We start from the raw sequence: 9,855 nt of genomic DNA on the forward strand, positions 1-9,855 counted from the left end.
GAATTTATTCAGCTTGCGATCTAGCTCACTGGCTACTTTATCACAGGTGGTATAAGAAATTGGATGGGCTTTGTAAAACTTCGGTGTTGAATTTTCAGTTAACACTATTTTACCCTTGATATGTTTGAGATTTCCAGTGCTATCCTTGAGCACTGCTGTGGTATCATCCAGTATCTTTCTTAATTTACTTTCAGTTGAATTTCTTCAAGGTGATGTGGTGTGCAAAATTGGCATGCACTTCTCATTGGCTATTCCATTTTCTTCAAAATACTTCTCAATTTGCTCAGTGTACAATATACTGTTATCTCTTGTGCAATCAAACGAGATAACGTGTACATTCATAAACAAAAGAAAATCTGCAGATACTGGAAATCCAGGCAACACACACACACAATGCTGGAGGAACTGAGCAGTCCAGGCAGTATCTATAGAAAAGAATAACTCAGTTCTGATGAAGGGTCTCGGCCTGCCTGCTGAGATCCTCTGGCATTTTGTGTGTGTTGCTTGTGTACATTCTAAGTTTTGCTTTTAGTGGATGGATCCACAATCAAGTTGTAGGAGTGTTAACCACTCATAACCCCACAGTGCTGCTCTCCCCAACCATTTTTACCGCGTACGAGCCTAATTTGGTTGTTGTGTTTCACGGTCACGAATTTTATTCCCTTAGGAGTTATCTTTTCTCCAGTATGTTCTTGATTCGTTACCTACAAGCTTCAGTCTAATATCTTTGACATGCCGTTCAAACTCATTTTGTGGAACGACTGAAACAGCTGAGCCTGTGTCCAATTCCATTTTACTTAATTTGCCGTTCATTTCTGCTGCAAGTCATATTGCTTGTCTATGGTTAGTTTTTACGTTGTAAAAATCTCAAGGCTACACAGTCCTGTCACTCTCATCAGACTTCTCGTCAACTGCATGCAGATTATTACTCTTTTTGAAACTGCAACTTTTTATCTTTTACTCTTCACTATGCAGTCCTTGTCTGCCCAGCATGCTCTTTGTACGTGATCTACTTCGTTACATTTTCTGCAAATTTTGCCTTTAAACTTGCATTGGTTTGGTGTATGTGAGCCCCTGCCACAATGGTAACACAATTATTCAGCCAGGCCATTTCTGTTTAGTTGTTGCAATTTTGTTCACATTCACTTTCATTCCTGGCTGCTGCATCTGTCTACTGCTTCCATTGATACAGTGATTTCAACTGCTCTTTAAACTGCAGGTTGTGCTTCATTTAGGAGCTGTTTTTGAATACTTTCTTGTAAGATTATACAAACTAAATGATCTCTCAGTGCATCATTAAGCCCATTACCAAATTGACAATGCTCAGACAATCTCTTCAATTCAGCCATGTTTGCTGAAATGGGCTCTCCTTCCTTTTGATTCTGCTTTTGAAACCTAAAGCATTCCACAAAGCATTCCACAATAAAAATGCTTTGGGTTCTAAATGTTCCTGCACTACTTTCACTAATTCAGCAAAGCTCTTTTTGGCTGGTTTGGTTGGAGCAGTTAGCGTTCTAAGCAAACTGCATGCTTTTAAATACAATGCACTCAGAAAAATTGGCACTCACTTCTCATTGGCTATTTCATTTCCTTCAAAATACTGCTCAACTTGCTCAGTGTACAATATCCAATTATCACTTGTTCAATCAAATGAGAACTTCTGTACATTCTTAGTTTCACTTTTAGCGAGACGTGTACATATGTTGCAGTGGCATGATGATTTTTGTCATTTCCGTACTTTTACATGTAATCCATAATGAATTATTTAAACAAAGAATGCTTAATTAACCAAGTATTTACAATAGTACTCAAATATTATGAAATATATACACAACATAGTTAGTATTGCTATTTCAGAAGTCCAGAGACCCAGGTTTAATCCTGAGCTCAGATGCTGTCTGTGGGAGGTTTGTGCATTCAGCCAGTGACTGTGTGTTTTCTCAGTGCTGTGGTTTATTGCGGCTTAAAGCTATAAGACATCTAAAGGGCAATAGGAGCAGAAAAAGATCTTGTTAATTTGAGGGTTCTTGGTGTTGGAGGGGTATATCTGCTGACAATGTTCCATCTAATTTTTTTGCAGCTGCACAGATCAACCATTGCTCTGAGCAGGATATTTTTTACATGGCCTGAAAACTGCATGACATTTTATATGATTTTTTTGGTAATGTGTCAGTGCTTAGTGGGCTGACGGTTTATTAGCAATGAGCTACCAACTTCCATTCTGCGTTTACTGTTACAATTTGTAATAGTGTTGTAACTTGAAACACTGAGAATGTTAGTATATTGAAGCTCAAATGTTTCAAAGTAAAGATTGTGATATGTTTATTATTTAGAAAATTTATAAATTATATTAATTAACAGAGTATTTCACAATTAGCACAGTTTCTAAATTATATTAACAATTGCAAAATTATTTTAACTATAAATGAAAATTCCAGCTGTGTGGCAACAAACTTCGTGTACAGGAGCATTTCAGTTACTGCACAACTGCTTGCTTGTGGAGCTTAGAGGGAACAGTGTCTGCTGAATGATATTGACAGAAATCTTGTTGACAGCAATATACCAAGGACTGTATTTCCATCATCAGTGATAGCAGGACTGAATTAATGAACACCACACAGAAGACCCATTTTCACATGATTGCAATGATGATTTCAATGAGGATGCATTAAAATCCGAAGATGTTTAACGTCCCCATGCTTAGGTTAGAATTTTGAAAGAGCTCTCCAATTAGTCCCTCTTTCCCCATACACCTACATGTATGTATCCCACTCCCTTTTTGCACCTGCTCTCTTTGCAGCAAGGCAATGTAGCAACATAAAATAGAGCTCTTAAAAAGATTCAGTTGACAAGGATACAAGCAAATGATGGTGTAGAGGATGGTGATATGGGAAGAGAACATATTGGCTGCTTTGATTTATTCAGCAATAAACAATCTGCAGGAAGAAGAGCAAGTGCTTCAAGCAACAGCTGTGGAGGCAAAGAAATTGTAAGCATTTCAGGTCAAAACCCCATGTCAGAGTCCTATTTGCTCCCCATCTCACACGTGAGGCCAGATCTAATTGTTCATCCTCTTCATTGAAGAATGTGAGTGACACAGGGGATCAGCTGTTATCCATGTCCTTGGATTCAGCACAGATCAGCTGATGGAGATATTTTTAACCTCTTCCTATTTCAGCGTAAAGTTTCCATCTGTGTTAAGACCACAATCTTCCTGGTACCTCAGAAAAACAAAGTAACATGCTTTAATGACTGCCCCCCAGTGGCACTGACATCTACATTATGAACTGCTTTGAGAAGCTGGTCCCAGCACACAATAACTCCTCAAATTACTGCAAATCACCTATCGCTGCAACAAATCTATGGCAGATGCCATCTCTCTGGCTTTAAAGAGAGCTGGATTCAATCCTCGGGTGTTTGCATCTTCTCCCTTTTCCCTCATGAGTTTTCTCTGGGTGCCTTGATTTCCACGCACATCCCAAAGGTGTGCAGGTTGTAATGTTAATTTGGCTCAACAGGCTTGAGCAAGAACAGCCTTGGGCAAACATAGCAGAGGTGCTAGGTAACTTTCTGGCCGTTTTCTTTTTGCTAGTACATAGGCATTGCACTGAGAATTTGTCCAGAGTTAGTGGTGTGTTCCTTGAATGAGATGTGGGAAACTTGGGAGAGCATCAGTCTCCCTGCATGAAGCTCTTTAGACACCATGGTAAGGAACTAGAGCTGCAGCTGGATGACCTTCAGCTCATATGGGAAAATGAGGAAGTGAAAGAAAGGATTTATAGGGAGGTAGTCACCCCTAAGTTGCAGGAAGCAGGTACCTGGGTCACTGTCAGGAGAGGGAAAGGGAATAGGCAGCCAGTGCAGAACAACCCTGTGGCCATTCCCCTCAATAATAAGTATAACACCTTGGATACTGTGGTACGGATGACCAACCAAGGGAAGCTGCAGTGACCTGATATCTGGCACTGAGTCTGACGCTGTTGCTCAGAAGGAAAGGGGGGAGAAGAGGAATGCAGGTGTTAGAGGGGATTCCATAATTAGAGGAGCAGATAGAAGACTCTGTGGGCATGAAAGAGACACACAGATAGTATGTTGCCTTGCAGATACCAGGGTCAGGGATGTCTTGGATCGGGTCCACACATTCTAAAGGGGAAGAGTGTACAGCCAGAAGATGAAGTATATATCGGTTCCAACAACACAGGTAGGAAGAGGTAGAAAGAACTTTCAGTGTAATGATCTTAGAATTGCTGCCTGTGCCAGGCACCAGTGAGGTTAAGAATAGGATGACTTATTTGGCAGATGAATGCGTGACTGAAAAATTGGTGCAAGAGGCAAGGTTTCAGATTTCTGGATCATTAGGATCTCTTCTGGGGAAGGTACGACCTGTACAAAAAGGATGGGTTACACCCGAACCTGAAGGGGGACCAATATCCTTGCAGAAAGGTTTGCTAGAGCTATTGGGGAGGATTTAAACGATTTGGAAGGGGATGGGAACTGGAGTGATGGGGCTGAGGATGAGGCAGGTTTTACACAGTTAGATGTAACATGTAGCGAGACTGTGAGAAAGAACAGGCAGATGATAGGATAAAATTGCAGTCAAACTGTACAGTAACCAGGAGCCAAAATTGAAAAGGGTGATGAATACAGGACTAAAGGTGCTATATTTCAATGCATGCAGTATACAGAATAAGGTAGATGATCTTCTAGTGGAGTAAGAGATTGGCAGATATGATGTTGTGGGCATTACTGAGTCGTGGCTGAAAGACGTTCATAATTGGGAGCTTAACATCCAAGGATACCAATTGTATCAAAATGATAGGCAGGCAGGCAGAGGGAGCGCGATGGCTCTGTTGGTTAAAAAAAAATGAAATCAAATCTTAGTAAGAGGTGACATAGGATCAGTAGATGTAGAATCCTAGTGGGTAGAGTTAAGAAACTGCAAGAGTAAAAAGATCCTTGTAAAGGGAGTTACAGTATATAGAGCTCCAAACAGTAGCAAATATGTGGGCTACAAATTACAATGGAAGAATGCATGTCAAAGAGGCAATGTTACGATAGTCATGGGGGATTTCAATATGCAAGTAGACTGGGAAAATCAGGTTGGTGCTGGATCCCAAGAGGGGGAATTTGTAGAATGCCTACAAAATGTTTTTTTTTTTTTTGGTTTTGCTTTAGGAGTAGGTCGAGGATTTGGAAGCTTGTTAGTGGTTGAGCCCACTAGGGGAATATCAATTCTGGACTGGGTGTTTTGTAATGATGCAGATTTGATTAGGGAGCTTAAGATAAAGAAACCTTTAGGAGACAGTGATCATACTAAGATAGAATTCACCCTGCAGTTTGAGAAGGAGAAGCTGAAATTGGATAATTCTGTACTGTAGTGGAGTAAAGGGAATACAGAGCCATGAGAGAGAAGCAGGCCAAAGTTGACTGGAAAGGGTCACTGGCATGAATAGAAATTCTGGTAGCAATTTGAAAGTCACAAGAAAGGTACATCCATAAGATGAAGCAATGTTCTAAAGGGAGGATGAGGCAACCATAGATGATAAGGGAAGTCAAAAATAGCATAAAAGCTAAAGAGAGGGCATATAATATAGCAAAAATTAGTGGGAAGGTAGAGGATAAGGAAGCTTTTAAAAACCAACAGAAACAAACTAAAAAAGCCATAAGGAGAGAAAAGATAAAATATGAAGGTAAGCCAGCCAATAGTACCAAAGAGGATACCGACATTTTTTTCAGATATGTAAAGAGTGAAAAAGAGCCAACAGTTGATATTGGACCACCGTAAAATGCTGGAGAGGTAGTAATGGGGACAAAGAAATAGCAGAAAAATTTATTAAGTATTTTGCATCAAAATTCACTGGAAATCAGTAGCAGAATACCAGAAATGCAAGTGTGTCAGTGGGGCAGAAATGAGTATCATTGGTATTACTAAAGAGAAGGTGCTTGGGAAGCTGAAATGTCTGAAGGCAGGTGGACTACATCCCAGCGTTCTGAAATGGGTAGCTGAAGGGATTGTGGAGGCATTAGATATGATCTTTCAAGAATCAATAGATTCTGGAATGCTTCTGGAGGACTGGAAAATTGCAAATGCTACTCCACTCTTTAAGAAGGAAGGAGGCAGAAGAAAGGAAATTATAGACCAGTTAGCCTGATCTCCATGATCGGAAGATGTTGGAGTCTATTATTAAGGTTAAGGCTTTGGGGTACTTGGAAGCACATGACAAAATAGGGGGAAACTTGCCTGACAAATCTGTTGGAATTCTTTGTAGAAATAATAGGCAGGATCGACTGAGGAGTCAGTTAATGTTTATTTGTATTCTCAGAAAGACTTTGACAAAGTGTCACACATGAGGCTGCTGAGAAAGCTAAAAGCCTGTGGTACTGCAGGAAAGATACTAGCATGGATAGAATCACAAACAAGAGAAAATCTTGACAACGGGATGGGAAATGGTGAAGTGGGGTAGGGTGTGGGGGCATTACTGGAAGTTTGAGATATTGATGTTCATGCCATCAGGTTGGAGGCTACCCAAACAGAATATAAGGTGTTGTTCTTCCAACCTAAGTGTGGCCTTATCCCAACAGTGGAGGAGGATGAATGGACATATCGGAATGGGAATGGGAAGTGGAATTAAAATGGTGGCCACTGAGAGATCCCACTTGTTCTGGTGGACGGAGCGTAGATGCTCGGCAGAGCGGTCTCCCCATCCGTGTTGGGTGTCACCGATTTACAAGAGGCCACACCGGAAGCACCAAACACAGTATATGATTTCAACAGATTCACAAGTGAAGTGTTGCCTCACCTGGAAGGACTGTTTGAGGCCCTGAATGGTAGTGAGGGAGGAGGTGTAGGGACAGGTGAGCACTTGTCCTGCTTGCAAAGGTAAGTGCCAGGATGGAAGTCAGTGGAGAAGGACGAATGGACAAGGGAGTTGCGTAAGGAGTGATCGCTGTGGAAAGCAGAAAATGCAGGACAGGGAAAGATGTACTTGGCGGTGGGATCTAGTCACTACGATTCAAGGCCCCAAACAGTCAGGATAAGGCCACACTTGGGTTGGAGGAATGATATCTTTTATTCCGTTTGGGTAGCCTCCAACCTGATGGCATGAACATCGATTAACATCAATTTCTCAAATTTCCAGTAATGCCTCCACAGCCCCCCACCTTCACCATTCCCCATCCCCTTGTCCCTCTCTCATGTTATCCCCTTGTCCTTTTCCCTCTCTCATGTTATCCCCTTGTCCTTGTCTCTCTCTCATGCTATCACCTTGCCCACCCATCTCCTCCCCCTGGTGCTCCTCCCTCCCCCTTTCTTCTTTCTTCCATGGCCTTCTGTCTCTTTCACCAATCAACCTCCCAGCTCTTTGCTTCATCCCTCCCCTCCAAGTTTTTGCTATCGCCTGGCGTTTCTCTCTCCCCTCCCCCCACCTTTCAAATCTACTCAGCTTTTTTTCTCCAGTCCTGCCAAAGGGTTTCAGCCCGAAACCTCGACTGTACTTTTTCCATAGGTGCTGCCTGGCCTGCTGAGTTCCTCCAGCACTTTGTGTGTGTAGCATGGATGGAAGATTGGCTGACTGGAAGGAGGTAAAGAATGGGAATACAGGGGTCTTTTCCAGTTTGGCTGCTGGTGACTAGTGGTGTGCTGCAAGGTCAATGTTGGGACCACTTCTTTTTCATGTTATATGTGAATAATTTGGATGAAGGAATTGATAGTGTTGAGGCCATGTTTGTAGATGATACAAAGATTGGTGGAAGGACAGGTAGAGTTGGGGAAGCAGGATGTCTGCAAGGACTTAGACAGATTAAGAGAACGGGCAAAGAGTGGAAGATAGAATATACTGCAGTGTAGACACGTGCATGGTTATGCACTTTGGTAGAGGAATAAAGGTATAGACTATTTTCTGAATGGGGAGAAAATGAAAAAATCAGAGGTGCAAAGGGACTTGGGAGTCCTCATGCAGGAGCCCCTAAAGGTTAATTTGCAGATTGAGTCAGTGGTAAAGAAGGTAAATACCATGTTAGCATTCATTTCAATAGGACTAGATTACAAAAGCAAGGATGTAATGCTGAGGCTTTATAAACTGGAAAGGTTCAAAGGTGGTTTATAAAAATGGTTCCGAGATTGATTGGCTTCTCATATGAAGAGCAGTTGATGGCTATGGGCCTGTATTCACCAGAATTCAGAAGAATGAGGGATGACTTCACTGAAACCTATTGAATGGTGAAAGGCCTTGACTGAGTGGATGTGGAAAGGGTGTTTCCCATGGTGGGAGAGTCTAAGACCAAAGGGTGCAGCCTCAGAATAGAGGGGCGTCCTTTTAGAACAGAGATCAGGAGGGAGTTCCTTAGCCAGAGAGTGGTGAATCTGTGGAATTCTTTGCCACATGCAGCTGTGGAGACCAAGTCTTTATATATATTTTAAAGTAGAGATTGATTGGTCAGGGCATGATGGGATACGGGGAGAAAGCAGGAGATTGGGGCTGAGAGGAAAATTGGATCAGCCATGATGAAATAGCAGAGCAGATTCAATGGGCCAAATGGCCTAATTCTGCTCCTATATCTTATGGTCTTAAAAGGCATTGGTCAGACTGCACTTGGAGTATTGTGAACAGTTTTGGTTCCCCTTATCCAAGAAAATGTGTGCTGGCATTGGAGAGGGTCCAGAAGATGTTCATGAGAATGATCCCACAGAGTCCTGTCTAGAAATTTGCCTGCTGCACTGGAATTTATTGTGTGCATAGAGCCTTCAGGGTGTGAAGAAAGGCAGACAGGTAGAGTAAGTTGGGCTGTGATTTAGGAATGAGTGGTTGGGTTGAGCTCACCTGTCTCTTTTTGGAGATGCCATTTTCCTGGACGTAGTGGGCATTTGATGCCTGGCTAATTGGCTGCTCTGTAGTCGGCGCACAGGTTGTTTCTCCACTGATACTCATATTTTTAAGTGAGCTCTTCCTGACTGCACAGGTTCGGAAGGCATTGCTGATGAGGGTCCAGCAGCCTAAAATTGTCCTGGAAATGGAATTGGATTCTGGCTGGTGGTCTGGAGTGTCATTCCATAAGATACTTATGAACACGGAGGACCAGAGCAATGAGGCTTTAGAGCTAGTGAGCATCTCCCAGGTAGACAGCTCGTCTTTCAATGTTCCAAAATGCCATGATGTTTATAGGCCAGCAGTGCTTCTGCATTCCAAATGCACTCCACTGCAAGGGTCCTGAATTCCACAGTGTAATCCAGCACAGAGCATGAGCCTTGATGCAGACAAAGTATTGACCTACTGCCTCCCTTCCATTTCCCGGATGGTCAAAAATCCAACGCATCTTAGCGATGAATTTCTCATATTCATTGCAGATGTTGGTTTTGTTGCCCCAATCAAGGGAGAGATGAGGAAGGCAAACATGGAATACAGAGATGGTTGGAGTTTGAGCTGTAAGAAGCAGTAGAATAGGAAGTCGCAGCATCAAGCTGGGATCCATCAAAGCATTCGAGTTCCAGAATCCAGGGCTCAGAGGGAGGAGGTTGACTGGTGAAGGGTTGCTGTATCGAGATGGAGAGTTGGAAGAGATTGGCGAGCAAATGGTCAATGATTAATTAATTGTTTCTGAACTGTATGCACATGTCGATGGACAACTTCCTTTAGGTGAGCATATTCCGCTGGGTCAACCGATAGTTGAGGAAAGGCAGAGAAGCTTGACCCAAACACAGAGCAGCAGAGACAATTTTGCAGTGAGCAATCCCTTTAATAATAAACTACAAAATAACCGGCCACATGGAGTCACAAAACAAAAGAGAATGGATAATTAAAGTGACTAGGCATTAAGGTAAGTGAAGGCTAGTAGTAGTAACTGGTTGAGCTGACTGGT

Source organism: Mobula hypostoma, chromosome 6, assembly GCF_963921235.1.
Source record: "Mobula hypostoma chromosome 6, sMobHyp1.1, whole genome shotgun sequence".
NCBI lineage: Eukaryota > Metazoa > Chordata > Chondrichthyes > Myliobatiformes > Myliobatidae > Mobula > Mobula hypostoma.